The 24,124-nt window shown below is 45.2% G+C and overlaps 1 pseudogene; it reads right to left on the bottom strand.

Moving 5' to 3' along the window:
• Positions 1-10,885: 10,885 nt before the first annotated feature.
• Positions 10,886-16,001, bottom strand: LOC132884380 (odorant receptor 131-2-like; annotated as a pseudogene).
• Between the last annotated feature and the right edge of the window lie 8,123 nt (positions 16,002-24,124).

Here is a 24,124-nt window from a genome sequence, read left to right as displayed (position 1 = left end):
TCTTTTGTTCAGTTCATGAAAGCATGAAATATTTTTTGGTTTCATGCTGACACTTGACTTTCAAGTATGATATCAACATCTGAGCTTTCAAGCACATAGCAAACCTATTCTTGGGATGATAATAGCTGATATGTTGTGAACAAGGCCCTCTGCCTACGTAACATGATGGTTTATGTTTTGATTGTCTATTGCATGTTTTGTGCATAATGCGTGCTGAGACCACAGAGAAGAAATACTTTCAGAGTAAAAATGTTTTGAAAACAACAACAACAACAACTAGTCTCTAAAACTATTAGACTACACCCATAAGCCTGACAAAAATTGAAAAATCTGTAAAATTTATAGCTATTTCTTATGGGTTCATAGGTATGTTTTTCAGGATGCGCCATACATTCTCAATAAGAGACAGATCTGGACTGGCAGCAGGCCAGTCAAGCACATGCACTCTGTAACTACAAAGTCATACTATTGTAGCCCATGCAGAATGAGGCCTGGCATTGTCCTGCTGAAATAAGCATGTATTTCCCGGGAAGAAACATTGACTTGATGGCAACATATGTCTCTCTAAAGTCCCAATATACACCTCTGTGTCAATGGTACCTTCACACACATGCAACTCACTCATGCTGTGGGCACTGATGCACCTGCATACCATCACAGATGCTGGCTTTTGCACCTTTCTCTGATAATAAACTAGATGGTCTTCAGCACCAAGAACTCACTGTCTGGTTTTCCTGAAAACAAGCTGAAATGTGGACTCATCTGACCACTGCATACATTTTCACTGTCTTTCAGTCGATCTGAGATGAGTTCAGGCCCAGAGAATTTGGTGGCATTTCTGCATAGAATTGATAAATGACTCCCTCCTTGCATAATATGGTTTCAGGTTGCATTTCTGGATGCAATGCCAGGCTGTGTTAAGTGACAACAGGTTTCTGAAGTACTCCCAAGCCCATGTGGCTATATTTGCCACATTAGCATGACAGTTTCTCATACAGGGCCACCTGAGGGCTCTGAGGTCACACATGTTCAACAGTGGTTTCTGACCTTGCCCTTTACGCACTTAGATGTCTCAAATTCCCTAAATCTTTTCACAATGTTATGTACTGTAGGTTTTGAAAGATCTAAATTCCCTGCAATTGTGTTGTTTTTTAATTAACTAATAATTCTGTCATGAATTTAGGCAGAAAGGAGTGAGCCACGACCCATCCTTGCTTACAAAGACTGAGCTTTTGGTTCATGCTCCATTTATACCCAATAATGACACCCTCACCTGTTATCAATTAACCTGCTTATTGTGGAATCTTCCAAAATGATGTTACTTGAATATCATAGAAACTTTTCAGTCTTATTTTGCCTCTGTCTCAACTTTTTTTGAGTGTGTCGCAGGCATCAAATTCTAACTTTGTTTTTATTTACAAAATACAATTAAGTTGGTCAGTAAAACTATTGAAAATCATTTTCTTTGTACATTTGTCAGTTAAATAAAGGTTCAACTGAATTAACTAATTACAGATTTTTGTTTTTATTGCCTTTTGGAAAATATCCCTGTCAGTGACTGCATGAGTTCATGGCAGTCTTCAAGCATGGCCACCATGGACTACAGCTCCCAAGCGCCACAGCGCCCTCCTTCTCCCAAGTACTGATTGAGATTACACCTGTTCTTTATTCCAACACCCTATATAAGCATGCCAATAGTCTTGGGTATGGCTTTAAACTGCAACCGGTGGTGAGTCTCAGGTCCGGGAGGACTTGAATATTGGGGAAAGTGGAGTTACCCCTTAATCTCTTGGAGTAGATGATTCCTTAATCTCCTGGCAACAGAAGGAAATTTTGAAGTGGTCTTCATCATGTCACCAGAACTGTCTTCAACTGCCTCAACTCACTCTGGCTTCCACCTTCATAGAAAGCCCCTCTCCTGGAGACATCAAACAGATCCTGGCCTGCTAGCACAACCTCAGTGAAGTTTTCAGCAAAGGTAGAGCTAGCAGACTACCTCCTCATAGACCTTTTGACTGTGCCATCAACCTCCTGACTGGCATGACCCCTCCACACTGCCACATTTACCCTCTGTCTAGAACTGAGCAGTCGGTGATGGAGAAGTATGTACAGGAGGTACTATAGTAGGGGTATAGCTGTCTGTCCACCTCTCCAGCATCCATGGGGCTCTTCTGTGTGGAGAAAAAAGGGGGAGGTCTTCAGCCTTGCATTGACTACAGAGGTCTCAATCAAATCACTGTGAAATATCCGTATCCTTTACCCTGGTCCCATCAACTTTACAGCAGCTTAGATCTGTGCATATCTTCACCAAGCTCGATCTCAAAAGTGCCTACGACCTGGTGCATACTTGGGAGGGGGACGAGTGGAAAACAGCATCCAGCATAACTTCTGGTCACTACAAATATGTGGTCATGCCTTATGGACTCTTTTACACCCAGTGCGTTCTAGTGCCTGATCAACTACATGCTCAGGGATGCTATGTGATTGCTTACATTGATGACATCCTGAGCTACTCCCCCAGATGAAACCAGTCATCATGTCCATGTCAAAGCATTACTTGGCAGACTCTTGGAAAACCAACTATACATGAAAGCAAAAAAGTGCAAGTTCCAAGTGTCCAATATATTGTTCCTAGGTTACATCATAAATGCCAACAGGGTTAGTACGGACTCCCACAAGGTCTCTGCCATCACCTCCTGGCCCAAGCCCACCTTGGTCAAAGAACTCCAAAGATTCCTCAGCTTTGCTAATTTCTACTGACAATTCATCAGGGGTTTCAGTGCCATTGCTGTGCCACTCACATCCCTACTCAAGAGGGGTCCCAAGCACCTAGAATGGAACCGGGTGCAGAAGATGCTTTCTCCCAAGTCAAATCCTCCTTCACCTCAGCATCTATCTTAAACACCCAGATTCCTTAAAACCTAGTTACCACCGAGGTGGATACTTCTGAGACTGGAGTTGGTGGAGTCCTCTCCCATCATTTTGGAGAGAAACCCAAGCTGTATCCAGTAGCATTCTTTCCCAGAAAACTGACACCACCCAAGCAGAACTACAACATCAGGAACTGAGAACTGTTGGCTATAAAATTAGCATCGGAAGAGTGGAGACATTGGCTGGAGGGGGTCACTCACCCTTTGTCATACTCACAGACCATAAGAACTTGTTGTATCTCAAATCTGCTAAACATCTGAATCCATGGCAAGCATGAGGGGCACTGTTCTTCACCAGGTTTAACATCACCATTGCATACTGCCCAAGTTCCCAAAACACTAAGCTGATGCTTTATCATGTTTGTGTCTCCACCATGACTAGTCCTGAGTCCACACCGATCCTGCTGCCCAAGTGCTTTGTGAAGCTCTCTCCTGGGAAATTGATAAGGAACTGGCCCATAACCAGCTCTGCCACCTGTCTGTGAACTGTCCCCTGGGGCTCACGTTCATCTCACCTCAGTACTGGGGTTGCCTGATCACCTGGGCTCACTCATCTCCTGCCACAGGACACCCAAATAGCAGGCACTCATACCAACTCATCAGAACCAAGTATTGGTGAGAAAACATGAGAACAGATATCAACCAGTTCATATCATCCTACTCAGTTTGCACATAAGCTAAAGTCCCTAGAGCTCCATCCACAGGTAAACTCATGCCACTGCCCATACCCCAGAGGCCATGGTCCCACTTGGCTATTGACTTTATCACACACTTACCCAGATCACAAGGCAATACAGTCATTATGGTGATGGTAGACCTGTTCTCCAAGGTGCTCAGACTCATTCCCCTGCCCGGTCTACCCACAGCCCTTGAAACAGCAGAGCTCATATTTGACCAAGTGTTCAGGTACTTCAGGATCTCTGAGGACATTGTGAGTAATCAGGAACTTCAGTTCTCATCCAGATTATGGGTCAGTTTCATGAATAAGCTCAGCATTTCAGTGAGTCTGACCTCAGGACACCACCCTCAGTCTAATGGCCAAGTAGAATGTGCGAACCAAGAAATAGGATGCTTCCTGAGGGTATTCTGCTTCAAAAACACCAAGGACTGGTCCCAGTTTCTTCTGTGGACAAAATATGCTCAGAACTCCCTCTGACACTCAACCAACCAACCCATGCTTTTTCAATGCATTCTTGGATATCAACCTCCATTGTTCCCTTGGGACAACTCACCAACATTTGCAAGGAGCTTAGTGCCAGGTACATTGGTCCTTTCAAAGTCTTTCACCAGGTCACTGAAGTGTCCTACAAACTGGTGCTGCCACCACACTGCTGCTTATCTTCCACCTTTCACATATTCTGCCTCAAACCTTCCATCCTGGGACCACTTGCTGAAAACACACCTACCATTGAAACCCTAGCCGCAGCGGAGGGAGAAGGAGGACTGATGTATCAGGCATATAAGATCCTCAACTCACAATGCAGACAAGGAAACCTAGTGGATTGAGAGGGTTGTAGTCCATAGGAGCACAGTTGGGTACCTGCCATGGACATTCTTAACCCTTATTAACTCGAGAATATCACAGTCAACACCCTGAAAAACCAGCATCAAGAAAGCGTGGGTGCCCCAGGAAGGATAGCAGTCCCGGAGTGAGTGCCTCTGGGGAGGGGGGGTGTCTGTCAGTGACTGCACGAGTTCATGGCAGCTTTCAAGCATGGCCACCATGGACTACAACTCCCAAGCACCACAGTGCCCTCCCTCTCCTGAATACTGATTGGGATTACACCTGTTCTTTATTCCAATGCCCTATATAAGCACACCAAACACTCCAGCTCACTGCGAAGTATCATTCTGCATCTGTGTACCTGATCATACCAAGCTGCTGTTTTGACCTGACTCTTAATGTTTCTGGCCCCCACTACATTATTCTCTCAATCCTGAAACTGTTACTTACCTCTGACATCCTGTTTGCTGATTGACTGACCTCTAGCACAACCTTGACTCTAATTCTTGTCTCAAGATTTGGATTTGTTTATCAGTTTGCGATGCACCTGCTCTCACTTGTATTTGTACCCATAAGTGCCTGCATCCTGACAATTCCAATTTTTCTGGAAATGGGTTTTGTAGCATTATACACCATTAAAGTGTTTTGGATGAGGTCTGTGGTGCATCATATCCAGAGTATTCTGAGGTAAGAGAGGCATATAACTAATTTATGATGTAATTATGTTTGGGGGACTTAGGTGCACATGACATCATGTGTAAAAGCAATCCATTCTGTGAGTGAGGATGTGATAGTTTAAAATTATTTTAGAATTGAGGGAAGGCCAATATGTATGTAATAAAAGCTGGTATCTATTTATCCTTCTTAGATTCAAATGATAGGATTTAAAGATGTGCAATATTGGTGATGTGACATTGGAGGCTCCAGGCAGTTGTGTCCCTATATCTCCATAAGATGGCAGGGTTGTGTTGTATTAGTAGTGAAGCTACAATGGGCAATTTATAATTAGGGCAACTAGCACATTTATCCTGTTAGGGTATTGCTGGGATTCGAACCTGGTTCGTTGGTGTGATAATCCAGCAAACCCCCACTAGGCCACCAGGGGGATGACTCAAATGCAGAGGCGTGAGGCGGAAGTAGAAAAAGAATCAAAAGGTTTATTTAAACTATATACACTATATACAGGGCAAAACAAAAGACAAAAAAAACCCAAAGAGTATAATCCAAAAGAAAAGCAAAGTGCAAAAATTCAAAAGCTAAGAAGATCAAAAAACACAGTACAAAGGAAACTGGAGATAAACATAACAGCACAAAGACTCCGTGACAAGAGGACTGAACTCAGGGGTATAAATAGACAAACTAATTAAGGACACAGGTGAAGATAATTAGGCAATTAACACAAACTCAAAACACAGGAACAGTGGCGGCCTCTAGAGGCCAAAATGAACACGACATGAAAAGGAAATAACAGCGGCCTCTAGAGGCCAAAACAGTCCTAGTCCTAACAGGACCCCCCCCTCTAGGAGCGTCTCCTGACGTTCCCAGGGCGATCCGGATGGGCCGAATGGAAGTCCCGACATAGTTCTTTATCAAGGACATCCCGAGCAGGAACCCAGCAGCGCTCCTCAGGACCATAGCCCTCCCAGTCCACCAGATATTGCAACCTGCCGCGGACCCGGCGGGAGTCAAGCAGGCGATTCACAGTGAACACAGTCTGCCCCTGGAAGATGCGGGGGGGTGGGGGGTTCCTAGGGGCAGGGGCATACGTAGACATCAGTACGGGCCGTAACAGGGAAACATGGAAAGTGGGGTTGATCCTCAGAGTCCGGGGCAACTGGAGCCGGTAGGAGACAGGGTTCACCCTGCGCACCACCTTGAAGGGGCCAATGTAGCGAGGAGCAAGCTTGCGGTTCTCCACCCGCAGTGGAAGGTCCTTAGTGGACAGCCAAACACGCTGCCCAGGGCGGAAAGCGTGTGCAGGTCTTCTATGGCGGTTGGCCTGAGTCTGGTTGGTTCTGGAGGTCTGTATGAGGGTCTTCCTGACCTTGCTCCAGGTCTTGCGACACCGTCTCACATATTGGTTGACCGAGGGCACCCCCGCGTCCTCCTCCTGGTCCGGGAACAGAGGTGGCTGGAACCCGAATTGGCACTGGAATGGCGACAGCTTGGTGGCCGATGACTGCAGGGTGTTGTGGGCGTACTCCGCCCATGGCAGCCAGGTGCTCCACGATGTCGGGTTATCCATAGCCAGGCCTCGCAGGGTGGTTTCCAGGTCCTGGTTGAGCCTCTCCGTCTGACCATTGGACTGTGGGTGAAACCCAGAGGAGAGGCTGGCAGTGGCTCCGATGACCTTGCAGAACCCGTGCCACACTCGGGAGGAGAACTGGGGCCCTCGGTCTGAGACGATGTCCTGTGGAAGACCAAAGACTCGGAAGACATGATTAAACAAAAGTTTCGCAGTTTCAAGAGCAGAGGGGAGTTTGCACAGTGGTATGAAGCGGCAGGCCTTGGAGAATCTGTCAACTAAGACCAAAATGACCGTGTTACCTTGTGACTCAGGGAGACCCGTGATAAAGTCGACTGCCACGTGGGACCAGGGACGCCGGGGAATGGTCAGAGGATGCAGGAGACCCTGGGGACGCTGTCGTGGGTTCTTGGTTCTGGTGCAAACCTCACAGGACAGGACAAATGACCTTACTTCCTTCTCCATGTTAGGCCACCAGAAGCGTCTTTTCAGGAAGTCCAGGGTCCTCCGAGCTCCCGGGTGGGCGGTGAGAGGGGAAGAGTGACCCCACTGGAGAACCTTGGCCCGGGCTTGATGTGGGACGTACAAGAGGCCTGGTGGCCCCGTCCCAGGACCGGGGTCCTGGCGTTGGGCTCGTTGGACAGCCTCCTCAATACCCCAGCGGACAGGGGCCACAATCCGGGACACAGGGATAATAGGCCCGACTTCATTCTCCCTGTTAGTGGCAGAGAACAGTCTGGACAGTGCGTCAGGTTTGGTGTTCTTGGAGCCGGGGCGGTATGAGAGGGTGAAGTCAAACCGACTGAAAAACAGGGCCCACCTAGCCTGTCGAGGGTTCAGTCTCTTGGCTTGCTGGAGGTACTCCAGGTTCTTGTGGTCAGTCCAAACCAGGAATGGATGTTGTGCTCCCTCCAGCCAGTGCCTCCACTCCTCAAGGGCCAGTTTGACCGCTAGCAGTTCTCGATCCCCCACATCGTACCGGGACTCAGCAGGACTCAGGCGGTGGGAGAAGTAAGCGCAGGGGTGCAGCTTTCCTTCCGAACGTTGAGAGAGCACCGCGCCGACACCACTGTCCGAGGCGTCCACCTCCACGATGAATGGTTGGGAGGTGTCCGGGAGAACCAGAATGGGTGCCGTGCAGAAGCGGTCCTTGAGGCCTTTGAACGCCTTTTCTGCCTGAGGAGACCAGCCATAAGATCCACCTGTCCCTTTGGTGAGGTCTGACATGGGTGCTGCCACAGAACTGAAGTTCCTGATGAACTTGCGGTAGAAGTTAGCGAATCCTAAGAACCGCTGAACCTCCTTAACGGACTTGGGAGTAGGCCAATCCCGGACGGCCAGGGTCTTGGCAGGGTCCATTTGGAGTTGGCCTGTCCGTACAATAAATCCCAGAAAGGAGACCTCGGGAACATGAAATTCGCATTTCTGGGCCTTGGCGAACAGATTGTTCTGTAGCAGCCTCTGGAGAACCTGGCGGACATGGTGGCGGTGCTCCTGCATGGTCTTGGAAAAGATAAGGATGTCGTCGAGGTAGACAAAAACGTATAGGTTAATCATGTCCCTTAAGACGTCGTTGATTAGGGCCTGAAAAACAGCTGGTGCGTTGGTGAGTCCGAAGGGCATCACCTGGTATTCGTAGTGCCCAGACGGGGTGTTAAAGGCAGTCTTCCACTCGTCTCCCTGTCGGATACGGATGAGGTGGTATGCGTTCCGTAGGTCCAACTTGGTGAAGACGGTGGCGCCTTGGAGCAGGTCGAAAGCTGTGGACATCAGCGGAAGGGGATATCGGTTGCGCACAGTGATCTTATTCAGGCCCCTGTAATCAATACATGGTCGGAGCCCCCCATCCTTCTTGCCGACAAAGAAGAAGCCGGCTCCAGCAGGTGAAGTGGAGGGTCGAATAAACCCAGAGACCAGGGCATCTTTGAGGTATTCCTCCATGGCCTTGCGTTCTGGCTGAGAGAGTGAAAACAGTCTGCCACGAGGAGGGGTAGTCCCAGGGAGCAAGTCGATGGCACAGTCGTAGGCCCGGTGCGGAGGAAGAACGGCGGCCCTGCTCTTGCTGAATACCTCCTTGAGATCCCAGTACTCTGTGGGAACTTGAGATAACTCGGTGAGATCAGGGGGCTCGGCAGGAGACACAGGAGAGCTAGAGAGCAGACAAGAGGCATGGCATGCAGGGCCCCATTCCACAACCTGGCTTGTTACCCAGTCTATGCGAGGGTTGTGGCGAGTAAGCCAAGGAAGGCCTAGAATAACTGGGAACTCAGGTGAAGGAATCAGGTGCAGGGATATTTCTTCCTTGTGACCTTGAGACTGGAGGAAAACTGGAGAAGTAACTTGGGTGACTCTTCCATCACCTAACGCTTGGCCATCGAGGGCAGACACAGACAGTGGGACTTCAAGAGGTGCAGTCGGAATATTGATGCTTTGGGCGAAGTGAATATCCATAAAGTTCCCAGCCGCCCCTGAGTCTATCAAAGCTTGACAAGAGTGGACAGACTCACCCCAGGAGATGGAGACCGGGATGTAGATTCCTTGGCCAGGGAGTCCGGGAGAGAGGGTAGGCCCCGTCACAACCCTCCCTCGGCTGGACGGGGCAGTCCTTTTCCCAAGAGTTCGGGACATGATGCTCGGAAGTGACCAGGCTTGCCACAGTAGATGCAGCACTTGTCCCTCCTTCTGCGCTCCCTCTCAGATGCGGAGAGGCGAGTACGACCCACTTGCATGGGTTCTGGACAGTCACTGAAGGAGGTAGACGGTCTCCAGGTAGAGGTAGGGAGGCTGGGGGGGCTCAAGGCTTGGTGGCGTTCTCTCATCCTGTTGTCCAGACGAATAGCATGTGAGATGAGGGTTTCGAGGTCACTTGGGCATCCAATAGAGGCCAGACCGTCCTTGATGGGGTCAGACAGACCATGGTGGAAGGCTGACACCAGGGCAGTCTCGTTCCATCCACTTACTGCTGCGAGTGTTCGGAACGAGATGGCGTAATCTGCGACGCTTCCTCCTTGCCGGATGGACATGAGCTTTCGGGCTGCGTCGGTACTGATGTCTGCCTGATCGAAGACCCGAAGCATCTCTTCAGAAAACAGCTGGAAATCAAAGCACTCAGGTCCCTGTCTTTGCCAGATAGCAGTAGCCCAGGCTCGCGCCTTACCAGCTAATAAGGTGATCACAAAGGCAATCTTGCGGCGATCCGTAGTGTAGGTGGTAGGCTGAAGCTCAAAGGTGAGTTGACACTGGGTAAGGAACTCTCGGCACTCACTGTGCTTGCCGTCATACCTCTGTGGTGCAGGAAGGCTGGGTTCGCGAGGTGAAGAAGGCAGCATTGCAGGAGGCACTGGAGCAGGAGTGGGAGCTGGATCAGGAGCAGGAACTGGATCAGGAGATGCAGGCAGAGATGTCAGCTGTGCCAGGGTTTTCCCAATTTGCTGAAGCAGTTCCTCGTGGCGAGCGAGGGCCTCACGTTGGCTGGTGAGCGTACGTCCATGAGCGTCCATGGTCGCTCCGAAGCGTGTCAAAGCTGCCATAATTCCCTGAAGGTTGGCCGGGTAGACAGTTGAAGCAGCCTCTGCTGAGTCGGTCATGACGGAGTCTTTCTGTTAGGGTATTGCTGGGATTCGAACCTGGTTCGTTGGTGTGATAATCCAGCAAACCCCCACTAGGCCACCAGGGGGATGACTCAAATGCAGAGGCGTGAGGCGGAAGTAGAAAAAGAATCAAAAGGTTTATTTAAACTATATACACTATATACAGGGCAAAACAAAAGACAAAAAAACCCAAAGAGTATAATCCAAAAGAAAAGCAAAGTGCAAAAATTCAAAAGCTAAGAAGATCAAAAAACACAGTACAAAGGAAACTGGAGATAAACATAACAGCACAAAGACTCCGTGACAAGAGGACTGAACTCAGGGGTATAAATAGACAAACTAATTAAGGACACAGGTGAAGATAATTAGGCAATTATCACAAACTCAAAACACAGGAACAGTGGCGGCCTCTAGAGGCCAAAATGAACACGACATGAAAAGGAAATAACAGCGGCCTCTAGAGGCCAAAACAGTCCTAGTCCTAACATATCCGTCCATCGAGCCATTATCTATACCACTTATCTGACAAGATGGTGGGGGAAGCTGGAGTCAGTACAAGCTGATTTTGGACGAGAGGTGGGGTACACCCTGGGCAGGTCGCCAGTCTATAGGGGCCTTTCACATGACATCGTCATAACTGCAGATTTGTTTATGCGGCCATATTGCCAGGGAAGCTTTGTGTTTGACAACAACTGGCACACTAGTGGTATATATGGGCGCTGTAGCATGGCTGCCCACTGCTCTGGGTATGTGTGTGCTCATTGCTCACTTGTGCATGTGCATGTGTGTGTTTATGGCTCCAGATGGGTTAAATGTAGAGGACGAATTTCACTGTGCTTGAGTGTGCATGTGACAAATAAAGTCTTCTTCTTCTTCTTCTTCTTCTATAAGGTATTTTCCTTAATCAGGAATTTCCCAAAACATTCCAGCATGCACGAAACCTGCCTCAAAATATTGGTAGGCATCTGTACTTTCGTATGCCTTTAGCATCTCTGGTGTATTTAGAAGTCCCAAATACAAAATAGTTCAGGATGTTGTAGTGTTCCAAATCTTGTAGCTGGTTTGCCATACACTTTTCAAGTGGAATAAATACATTTGTGGGTAAATTAAGAAGAAGAAGAAGAAGCCTTTATTTTTGTCACATGTACACTCAAGCACAGCAAAATTCCTCCTCTGCATTTAAACCATCTGAAGCAATGAACATGCACGCGCTCTCGCAAGTGCGCACACACACACACACACACACACACACACACACACACACACACACACACACACACACACACAGAGTGCAGTGGGCAGAATAAATAAATACATTTGTGAATAAATTATAAGGATCTGTGATGCTTGCATGTTTCAGCTTTTGGTTGTAATGTGATCTGCTGATAAATTTTTAATTGCCATGATGTTTTTCACACATTGCAATTTTGGTGTGACACAGTTCCATAGTTATGCTAAATAGTTAAAGCTCCCCGGGTTCAGTTATTTCTGTAGGGCCATACTATTTACCTTAAGAGGTAGGAAAATCATCCCAAAACCAAGAAAAGTGACCCTCAGAACATCAAATTGATCACATCTCGTCCGCATGATATTGTTCTTGCAAGACATAGGAAAATGCCATGCACAATTAAAATAATAATAATAATAATAATAATAATAATAATAATAATAATAATTTTTAAAATTTTGAAATTTTCAGAAGACTTTGCAGTCAGCACCTTTGACTGTTTAGTGGCATGTTATCTGTTGTCATGCAACATTCTGTGAAATTCATACACTGTAAAAAAAATATTTGTTGTTTTAACTTAAAAAAGTTAGTGCAAGGGCTGCCTTAAAATTTTGAGTTCACTGGAATTCACATAGTAAGTTAAATTGTTGTGAACTTACTATATTAATTTCAGTGAACTCAAAATTTTAAGGCAGCCCTTAAGGCAACCCTTGCACTAACTTTTTTAAGTTAAAACAACAAATCATTTTTTACAGTGTAGTTTTTCATAACCAGTGATATGTATCTAGATGTTATCTGTATTTAAAGATATTTTTAACATACTGTAGTCATGGGATCTTACCCATAATCAAGTTTAATGTAATCCAGTGAATTTACATAACATGTTAATTAAGTTCATGTCCATGATTGTCAGATTAATTTTGATGAGATCATTAAGGGTAAAATGTTTTTAAAGCAGGTGTTGATTATTTATTAGTATTTCTACAAAAAAACAAGCAACTCCCAAAAAACAAACAAACAAACAAACAAACAAACAAACAAACAAACAAACAAACAAAACCCATTACATTTATTCTTACACTTGTTCATGTTATTTGGGGGATATTGAATATTGAAGAACATGGTCTGTTCATGTTACCTCATGTGGTAAATAATGTCAGTTGTAAACATTAAGAAAGGTATTTTTAAAACAAGTATCTAACAAGTGCATTTTATAAAATTAAACAATTTAAACTTAAAGTATATCCCAAAGTTATGTATTTATAAACTATATACTATAATACAAATTTGAAGTAAGATCAAAGTATACTTGCTGGCTTTTGAAATTAATGTATTGTTACATACTTAAATTAATTAGATAAATGTATTAGTATATTTACAGCAGACAAGTTTCAATTTGTTTTAAAGACAATTATGTGATTTATTATTTTATTAAGCTGTCCCATAGAGTCAGTTTATCTGGCACTAATATACTGAAGTGTAAAAAAAATGTAATAAGACTTATATATATATATATATATATATATATATATATATATATATATATATATATATATATATATATATATATATATAAATAATTTTTTGTCCCCCAAAGACAGATAAATGCACATACTGGTATACAAATTAAAGACAGCCTGTTTAAGGGCAGTTACAATGAACTTAGGTGGTTGTGAGGAAAGGAAGTAATGGAAAGCATAGTACTGAAAACCTTTTAACTGTACTATTAACCTTCTGGTGAAGCTTCTAGAATATCTGGCACCAGCAACATATTACTGGAGTTTCTTCTCTGAGGATATGTTTATTGATTGTATTTTAGTCTTATTACATTACATTAATGGCATTTAGCAGATGCTCTTATCCAGAGTGATGTACAACATACCCAGAGCAGTCTGGGGAGCAGTAGGGGCTTAGTTGCCTTGATCAAGGGTGCTTCAACCAGCCTGCTGATCCAAGGAATCGAACCGCAACCTTCTGATCCAAAAGCTGCTTCTCTTCCCTCACCCATGGCTTCCACCATGGATTATTACAATATTATTACTACTAATATTAATAAGCTTAACAACTGAAGCCTCAAACAAATAAATAAGGATTACTATTTACATTGTCCTCACTTGAATTTAAGTATATGTTCATACCATACCGTTACTGAGTGTGATACTGCACTAATTTCAGTAACAGGAAAACATTAGTGACAATGGTCTTGTTCAGATGAACCCTTTGCACATGTTCATTTTAACCTTTTTTGTGCACAGTTTTGTTAAATGCTTTTTAAAAAGTACTCTGCTTTTTCAACAGAATCAAGGTCTGGAATGTTTTTACACTGCTAATATTTAATTGCCGTTAAATACTAAATTTAGACAATAATCAGAATGATGCACCACTCACATGGCAATGGATGATTTGTACATTTTTCTAATGACCCATATGAAATTGAGGAGATGGTTGAAACTAGGCAAGCAGTTTGTGTTTTCAGAACCCAAAAGGGTCTGTAGGTAAGAGATATTCTTTAAGTAAAATGTAATAATTATTATATAGTTTTATTATTTCACATAATCCTCACAAAGGATCCTTATTTCTCTGGTTCTCTTTAATCACTTCATATTTCTGAACAAATCTCATTTGTACATGATGATTATTCAATACGTTGGACATACAGTATCAAAGATCTTGAAATTCACCTTTGTTTTTGAGGCAAGTGTTTAGTAGGTTTCACCCTGTTGACCTTATAGAGAAGGTACCTAATCCAATATTTTCGGAATTTCTCATCTCGGACCCCATAGATCATAGGGCTCAAGAAGCGTGGGATGATGTATACCAGCAGAAAGTTGATGTAGCGTATCTCCAGACCATACTGTGGAAACAATTGGATTAGAGGAGCCTGCATGGATGGTACCACAAAAGCCAGCATGCAGAGCAGCAGCTGCACACCATGGAGCAGCACTGTGTTCCGTGCCTTTTTCACAGACACCAGGTCAGTGGAGGCTGCTTGTGCTGTCAACATTATCTTGCAATATGTGTAGAGCAAGGCCAAAAACACAAAGGAAAAATAGACACTGTCAAAAGCACAATTCTTGTAGTAGATGGACTGGTCTTGGAAGAGCAGTGAGTGGTCACAGAAGATAAAGCTTAAGAAAAAGGATGCAGGCTCCTTGGCAAGAGTTACAAAAAGGTCTGTGAGGGGGGGTATTATACTTAGAACAAAAATAACCCCGATGATCCAGAAGGTGCGCTGTACTGTGCACATGTGGCTGTAATAGAGGGGAAAGCAAATAGAGATGTAGCACTCTATGGCCATCCCAGCAAGGATGAGAGGTGTAGCGCGTGTCGTCAGAACAGCTGTCATGATGAGTGGGCAACAGGCAGACACCAGGATTTTGGAGAAAGCATAGCTCACCTTAAGAAAGGTTGGACAATTTGAAAACAAAGAACATTATAGACCAATTCTATATAAGCACAATATGTTTTTCAGCTAGCACTTTCAATAACAAACAGATTTTCAGATAAGCACAGATCTGACAAGCAGGATTGAAACTGAACAAAGCAGTAATAAAAATAAATTTAGACATCATTTTGAAGTAAACAAACTGATTGGGGCAGACTGAGAGATGCTTTGAGCACAAAGTCTACTATAGAACCAGAAAGGGTTTAGCTGCCTTGCCTGAAAACATAAAGAAGCAGATAAACTGGCACAGCTTAACATTGGTTTAACATTCTATGATTTAGTGTACCCCCACAGTCCAAAGACATGCAGGTTAGGTTACCTGGTGACTCTAAATTGGCCGTAGGTGTGAATGTGAGTGTGAATGGTTGTCTGTGTCTATGTGTCAGCCCTGTGATGACCTGGCGACTTGTCCAGGGTGTACCCCACCTTTTGCCCGTAGTCAGCTGGGATAGGCTCCAACTTGCCTGCGACCCTGTAGAACAGGATAAAGCGGCTAGAGATAATGAGATGAGATGAGATGATTTAGTGTATTTTCATTCCATGCTCAAGGTTTTCTGAATATATTGGACAAAGTCTCATTACATCAGTAATGTGATATTAACTTTCTTGGTGTGGCAATGATTACAAGATCCTAGATCTTAAATATCAAAGAAGTTCAATATATTAATTTATTTTTTTAAATTTGTTTATACTGTTGGTCACATGCATACAGGTTTGCACCCTCTTGTTATTCATCTATCATATATGTATAATACTTTACCATAATTGACAAAAAGAAAGGACATTAACTTTTTTGACCCTCTACAGGTTTTTTGAATGGTTTACATTAACTGGTATAGTTAGTGGAAACTTGATTTAAACACTTACCACATACAGACCTGTTACAAGCGTCAGCTGTACTGCATCGTTAATGACCATATAAATGAACATGATATAGCGTGGATCCTCATAGAAAAAGTTGTGTCTAAAGAAAGTGGATGTCATGGTACCATTGAGAATGGTAAGGGCCAGCCACACTAACATGGCCACTATGTTTTTTGTAAGTGCATTGCTAAAGCTGTCCCTTGGAGTAACATTCGGAAGCAGGCTGAGGTTGAAGTTTTCATATGCAGAGCCGGCAGAGGAGTTCATGATCTGGAAGTGTTATAACAAATGAGGAGACATGGCTATGTAAATATTAAAAGACAGAGAGAGAGAGAGAGAGAGAGAGAGAGAGAATTTTGTAGTATTATAAAAAAGAGACATTCATAAAAAACAATTTCAGTAGATGCATACATATGTTTACCAAAATAAAGATCAAAATCATAAACAAATATATATCAAATGTACACACACACACACACACACACACACACACACACACAATATACTCATACACTATATTAAGTAAGTAAATTGTATCTGTCCACTAGTGCATCCCATGTATCTATAAAACCAGTGGTATGCACTTACCTATTTGTGTCTTTGGTATGCCAGGTTCAAACTGACTCTTATATACTGTGACTGTGTGATTGAACAACATGGTTGATGGGTGAAGGGTATATGGATTCTATGGGGATCATCTTAACCTGACTCAGTTTTATCTTGTGTCCCAGAAGAAAAAGTAAGTGTGGCAGCAAGGGCGTGATCAAGCATCAGCTGTGGGTGGTGAGGAGTCAGATAGAATTGGCAGGTAACACATAATAAGTTTCACCTGTGTTTGATTACTGGCATTGTCTTTATGTGTACCTCTTGTGTTCTTGCAGAGAAGAAGCTAGTGAACAGAGAGAGAACTGAATAACCCAGTGCCGTGTGTGTGTGTGTGTGTGTGTGTGTGTGTGTGTGTGTGTGTGTGTGTACTTGAGAGTGCACAAGAATAATTTAAAGTCACTGAAAAGGTGTAAGTAAACAGAAAATAATGCACCTTGTTGCAAGCCTGTCTCCCATTTCTTCATTTCCCATGAGCTTTGGCAGTGTTACACTGGTGTCAAAACCTGGAAACTGAGCAGAAAATGCCATCATGGAGTCTGTGCATGTTGCAGAGATCTTCCAGACACTCATCAACTCAACATTCACCAAATCCAACACCAGGCCCTTGTTGCCCTGAGTGAAGAACAGGAGCAGCACTCCCAGGCACTGCTCTAAGCCCAGGAAAAGCACCCACAGGTCATCCGGAGCTTTCTCCAGCCACAGCTCCCGTGGATATTTCCAGGAACAGGTGCCTCCACCCCTTCTTTCCCTCTCTCTCTTTCTATTCCTGTGTCTTCTTGCCCCTCCCCTATTCTTGCATCATGGAAATGTGGGCCAATTTCCCCAAAGCCTGTTCCCCAAACCCATGTCCCTCCCTGTTTTCCCTCACCCCCTCAAGCCTCCATGTCAGTGGTGCCACTAACTCCCTCTCTCTCTCTCCATAGGTGGGACCAAGATTGGGACAAAGTTTGGGCAGGTCTGCAGTAATGGTGGGAAAGCCAGGCATTTCCAGGATCATCAACCCCTTAAGGAGGCAGGGATTTTGAGCCTCATCCCTGATGTGCCTAAGGCCTTCCCTGATTTTACCCTGAATTTAGGGTTGAAAAGCATCATGTGGGGGTGGCAGTTAGTCCCAACCTCACCCATCCACTAATTCTGGGAACAAATTGGCTGTGGTTCAGGCATTGGCAAAGCATTTGTTTGTGGATGGGTCCGGGAGCAGCAAAATTTAGGGGACTGCATCCTTTTCTGGGTCAGCTCTGCAACAGGACAACATGGAGGGTTGGAAGGGTTCCACCCCTCCACTCTCCACAGGAACAGGTAGCTTTGGGATATCCCGTTGGAACAGTTGCAAGACAAAACCCTGAAGCATGCGTTTGACCAAGTGAGAGTAATTGGTGGTCAAAACCTTCAGCCTAATGTTGCACTCTCCTACCCATATTTTCAGTTATTAAAGATAGGCTATATGGAGTGATACAGGACACCCAAACTCTTAAGGAACCTATCGAGCTATTGGTCCTGAAGAGCTGAAGGGAATTTTTATTACATGCAGGTCATCATAATCCTATGATGAGGCATTTAGGTCAGGACAAAACACTGAACTGACTGATGGTCCACTGAACCAACTGATGGACCACATGGCTGGGCATTCATGGTGATGTTTGAAGATGGTGCACGGCATGTTGCAAATGTCAGGTGGTGAATCAGCCAGCCATCCTAAAAGCACCATTTTGAGCTTCACCACTGATTGAGATCTCCTTCAAAAGACTTTGTATTGATCTTATCATGCCATTAGATTGATCTGCACGAGGGTACTGCTTTGTATTAGTCTTGGTGGATTATGCAATGCAATACCTGGAATTAGTGCCTCTATGCAACATTTCTGCACACACTGTTGCAGAAGCACTCTTTTGTATTATCTCCCGAGTTAGGATTCTGAAAGAGATCCTGACTGATCAAAGCACAATTTTCATGTCACACACACTTTGTGAACTCTATGAATTACTGGGGAGTAAACCAATTCATACCAGTGTACCATCCACAAATAGATGAGCTGGTCAAACAGTATAATCAAATGCTTGAAAACGTGACTCGTAAGTTTGTTCATGGCAGTGCTAAAAATTGGAACAGGTAGCTTGAACCCATCTTATTTACAATACAATAGGTCCCACAAGCCTCTATGGGGTTCTTCTTATTTGAATTATTTTATGGTCACAAGCTTCTTGGCATTTTGGACATAATTAGGGAAAACTGGGAGGAGGGACCTTCTATGAGTAAAAATAAAATTTAATACATTCTTTACTCCACACCTAACCCAGGAGAATTTGCTCCAGGCTCAAGAATAACAATCCTGGCTGTACAATAGGGGGGCTTGGCTTTGTGAATTTGTACCAGGAGATAAAGTGCTTGTTTTACTGTCCACATTGAGCTCTACATTACTTGTAAATTGGCAAGGGCCTTCTAGGTCATAGTCAGAGAAGTCAACTATGAAGTCAGGCAAATGGATAGAGCTCATACACTTCAGACTTACCACCTCAGTCTCTGGAAATGATTGAGAGAGGAGATTCCTGTGGCTCTGATGATAGTGACTCCTGATAGGGAGGAGCTGGGACCAGAGGTAAGTCTAAAAAGTGTGGCCCAACTCCCCTGGGTCCCCTGTGGAAACCACCTCTCACCATCCCAGAGAGCACAGCTTGCCAGGTTGCAGAATGAGTTCTATGATGTGATTTTCACATTTGCTTGGCCACACTAACCTGATAGAACACCACATTAAGACTCCTCCAGGGGTGGTGGTATGCAGCTACCCATATCAGCTCCCTGAACACAAAAATTGTGGTTCAGAATGAGCTCAAGGCTATGCTAAACATGGAGGTAATCGAAGAGTCGCACAGTGATTGGAGCAGCTTGGTGGTTGTGGTTTCCAAAACAGATGAGTCAGTCCAGTTCTGGGTAAACTTTAGAAAAAAAGTCAACATGGTGTCTAAACTTGATGCAGTTCTGATGCCATGCATTGATGAATTGCTTGATCAGTTAGGTGTCTTGCTTTTATTTGACACTGGATATGATTAAGGGGTATTGGTAGATACACTTGACTCCATCCCCAAAGAAAACAGCCTTTTCCACTCTGTTTGGGTTACATCAGTTTGTGACCCTTCCATTTGTCTTGTTTGTGGCCCTTGCGTCATTTCAGTGTCTCATGGACAGAATCCTTTGCTGACACAGTGCATATGCCATTGCCTATTTAGATGGCAATTATTTAAACTAATGATTGGCAGAGACATTTATAACATCTGAGGGTTGTCCTCAGATTGTTGAGATGCACAGGACTCAGCAAACCCAAGGAAGTGTGCAACTAGGCAGGTGGAAGTATGGTATCTGGATTTCCTCTTGGGTCATTGACTGGTGTGTCCTCAAGTTGATAAGACTGCAGCAATTGTGAGATCCAGGATCAAAAAGGGAGTGAGGCAGTTCCTGGGACTGGCTTGCTGTTACAGGAGGTTTGTACCTAATTTTTCAATTATTACCAGCCTACTGACTGATTTCACTAAAAAGGGGCACCAGATCCAGTCCAGTGGATGGAGCCATGCAAATGGGCTTTTGCTGATGTGAAAGCAGTTTTATGTGGGACCATGTTATTGCATTTACCTGACTATGCTTTCCATTTTTCTTGCAGACTGACACATTGGACAAAGGGCTGGGGGCCATTTTGTCCCAGGTAGTGGAGGGGGAGGTGTGCCCCATGCTGTCCATCAGCTGCAAGCTCTCAGTGCAAGAGACAAAATACAGCACAATCAAGAAGGAGTGTCTTGTCATTCAAAAGGGAAGTCTTCACTCTCTGATACAACCTGCTAGGATGCCCTTTCACTCTCTGTTCCACCCATTCCCTGCTGCAGTGGCTCCACCGCATTAAGAATTTCAACACACAAATCACTCTTTGGTATCTGGCTCTTCAGCCCTTTAAGTTCATGGTGGTCCCCAAGACAGGGGCACAGATGGTGGTGGCAGATTATCTCTCCCACTGGGGTGGAGTCAGCTGCAGCCTGAGTTGAGCAGTAGGGGTGTGTGGCAGCAGGGGCTTGACTGAACATCAACTGTGGGTGGCAAGAAGTTAGGCAGAATTAGCAGGTAACATGTGATGAGTTTCACCTGTCAGTGAGTGTTTGATTACTGGCATTTTATTTATTAGTATCTCTTGTGTTTTGGCAGAGAAGAAGCCAGTAACCAGAGAAAGAGAGAGCAAGCTGAGCAATCCAATGCCATGCGTGTGCACCTAAAACTGCATAAGAGTAAACAGAAGTCGATGAAAAAGTGAAAGTAAACAGAGAAGAAATGCACCTTGTGTTGTCTGTCTCCCAGTTCCTCATTTCCCATTCAAAATTTCAAAAGACTAATTTAGTATAATCAATTAAATTCTTTAAGTTCCGTAGTAAATTAGTTTGTTTATATGTAGGCAAAACTCATTCATCTCATCTCATTATCTCTAGCCGCTTTGTCCTGTTCTACAGGGTCACAGGCAAGCTGGAGCCTATCCCAGCTGACTACGGGCGAAAGGCGGGGTACACCCTGGACAAGTCACCAGGTCATCACAGGGCTGACACATAGACACAGACAACCATTCACACTCACATTCACACCTACGGTCAATTTAGAGTTACCAGTTAACCTAACCTGCATGTCTTTGGACTGTGGGGGAAACCGGAGCACCCGGAGGAAACCCATGCGGACACGGGGAGAACATGCAAACTTCGCACAGAAAGGCCCTCGCTGGCCACAGGGCTCGAACCCAGGACCTTCTTGCTGTGAGGCGACAGCGCTAACCACTATACCACCGTTAAGTAAAACTCAAAGTGCATATTTTAATCAAGTCAAGTCAACATTATTGTGAATTCTGCCATATGTAAAGGACATAGACAGGATTGAAATACAACCCCAATTCCAAAAAAGTTGGGATGCTGTGTAAACTGTAGAAAAAACAGAATGTGATAATTTGCAAATCATGGAAACCCTATATTTCATTGAAAATAGTGCAAAGACAACATATCAAATGTTGAAACTAAGAAATGTTATTGATTTTTAAAAAATATATGCTCATTTTGAATTTTATATGAGCAACACATTTCAAAAAAGTTGGGATGGGGCATATTTACCACTGTGTTGCATCACCTCTACTTTTAACATACTCTGTAAATGTTTGGGAACTGAGGAGATCATTTGCTGTAGTTTTGAAAGAAAAATGTCGTCCAAGCCCTGCGATGATCTGGCAACTTATTCAGGGGTACCCCGCCTCTCGCCCATAGTCAGCTGGCATAGGCTCCAGCTTGCCCACAACCCTGCACAGGATAAGTGGTTACGGATAATGAATGGATGGATGGATGTTGTCCCATTATTGCCTGACATACAGTTTCATTTGCTCAACAATTCGGGGTCTCCTTTGTCATATTTTGTGCTTCATCATGCGCCAAATGTTTGAAATAGGAGAAAGACAGGAGGCAGACTGCAGGCAGGCCAGTTTAGCACATGGACTCTTTTACTACAGATCCATCCAGTTTTAATATGTACAGAAAGCAGTTTGGCATTGTCTTGCTGAAAGATAGAAGGCCTTCCTTGAAAAACAGTTTGTCTGGATGGCAGCATATTGCTCTGAAATGTGTACATACCATATCATTCAGCATTACTGATGCCTTCCCAGAAGTGCAAGCTACCCATGCCATGTGCACTAATGAGTTGTTTTCAACAACTCTCCGACACTGTAAATCAGGTGCATGAGTGGCTAAGGAGGATTGATAGGTCAGGCCTACCTGGCAAGTTCAAGTCCTGGATATACCAGCACGGGCTTCTACCAAGGCTGATGTGGCTGCTGACAGTCTATGAGGTCCCAATGACTGCAGTGGAGGGGGTGGAGAGGAAAGTGAATAAACATCTGAGGCGGTGGCTTGGAATCCCTCACAGCTTCACAGCAGTGGGGCTCTACATTCGATCAGGACAGCTCCAACTTCCATTTTCCTCTGTGGTAGAAGAGTTCAAGGTGGCTAAGTGCAGGGTGGCAATGATGCTCAGAGACTCAAAAGACGAGCGAGTCAGTAATGTGGGGGTCGCAACAAGAACAGGCTGTAAGTGGGCAGCAGGCACTGCAGTCAGGCAAGCCGAAAGCTCCTTGGAGTTGAGGGATATCATTGGCAATGTCTGCACTGGCTGGCAAGGACTGGGAACATCTCACATCACCCAGTGGAGGAAGGCAAGCGTCCAGCAGAGGAGGGAGATGGTGCAAGCGGAAGTGCATCACCAAGAGGAAGAGATGCGGAAGGCAAAGGCTGTTGAACTAGCAACCCAGGGAACATGGACTAGATGGGACCTCCCAAACAGGAGGGTCACATGGACTGAACTCTGGAGGCTGGAACCTTTCCGTGTGAGCTTCCTCTTGAGGTCCATATATGACACACTCCCATCACCAGCGAACTTAGCCAGGTGGGGCCTGAGGGAGGATCCACTCTGCAAGTTGTTTGGGAAGAAGGGTACAGTGTCCCACATTTTAGTAGGGTGCCAAACTGCTCTGACCCAGGGGAGATACAGGTGGCGGCATGATCAAGTGCTCAGTGTGATTGCTGACATCTTTGAGCAGGCCAGGAGAAGACCACAATCACTCAAGCCACAAGTACCATCACTGCAATTTGTCAGGGCAGGAGAGAAGACATTCTCTTTAAAAAAAAGCCAGGACCAACATCCTCCAGGGGGCACAAGGATGGGAGATGTCAGTCGACCTGGGGAAGAAATTCATTTTTCCCCCCATCGTCCAGACCACCTTGAGGTCTGACATTGTTATCTGGGCAGAGCAGGCAAAGAAAATCATCCTGGTGGAACTGACTGTGCCTTGGGAAGAAGGCTGTGATGAGGCCCATGAGAGGAAGAGCCTAAAATACCAGGACCTCATCATGGAGTGTAGGGAGAAAGGTTGGCAAGCATGGCTGTTTCCAGTGGAGGTGGGGTGTAGAGGGTTTCTGGCACAGTCTGTATGGTCGGTGCTCACTACACTCGGCATATCTAGCAAGGAGAGGAAGACAGCTGTGTGCAGGATTGGGGAGGCAGCAGAGAGAGCCTCATGCTGGTTGTGGTTTAAGAGGGAGGAGGGGGGCTGGAGGCCTGGAGCTGATGGGCAGTGACCTGGCCCCCACTGCTGACCCGCCAGCTGGAGGGTGTAGCGGTTAAGGGCCGAAACACCCCGTGAAGGTTGGGCACCGTCTGATGACATCAGCTCCAGGCCAAAAGCCACAGTCACTTCAGTGAGTGGCTGTATGCATGGCATCACGATGTATAAAACAAGTAAACTCTGGGCAACCAGTGACGTTCAGGAAAGGCTGGATGGCAACTGAGGAAGATCAGTGATGCTGGAGAGACAGCTGACCTCCAGGAAAGCCTGGCATGGGTGCATGAGGCTAGCAACCTTATGTACGGCACTCGCAAGAGGGCACCAAAGCTACAGATAACCACACAGAGCAATACCCCCAGAGTCTCCCGAGAGGGGGGGAGGATGAGAGACTCGCAAAGATGGACATAACGGTATGGACCAGGATTGAGACACGGCTAACGAGAAGGCTCATCCAAACCACACTGACAGGGATGGCACCAGAAGTAAGATGCCAATGCGGCAAGATATGCAAGAACACCAGAGGGCTAAAGATCCATCAAGCCAAGGCCAAGTGTGGAGAGGAGGCAACTTCATTGCAGCGCAGGGTGGC

Source organism: Neoarius graeffei, chromosome 4 (genome assembly GCF_027579695.1).
Source record: "Neoarius graeffei isolate fNeoGra1 chromosome 4, fNeoGra1.pri, whole genome shotgun sequence".
In the NCBI taxonomy this organism is placed as follows: domain Eukaryota; kingdom Metazoa; phylum Chordata; class Actinopteri; order Siluriformes; family Ariidae; genus Neoarius; species Neoarius graeffei.
This window is presented reverse-complemented; position numbering and strand designations above follow the sequence as displayed.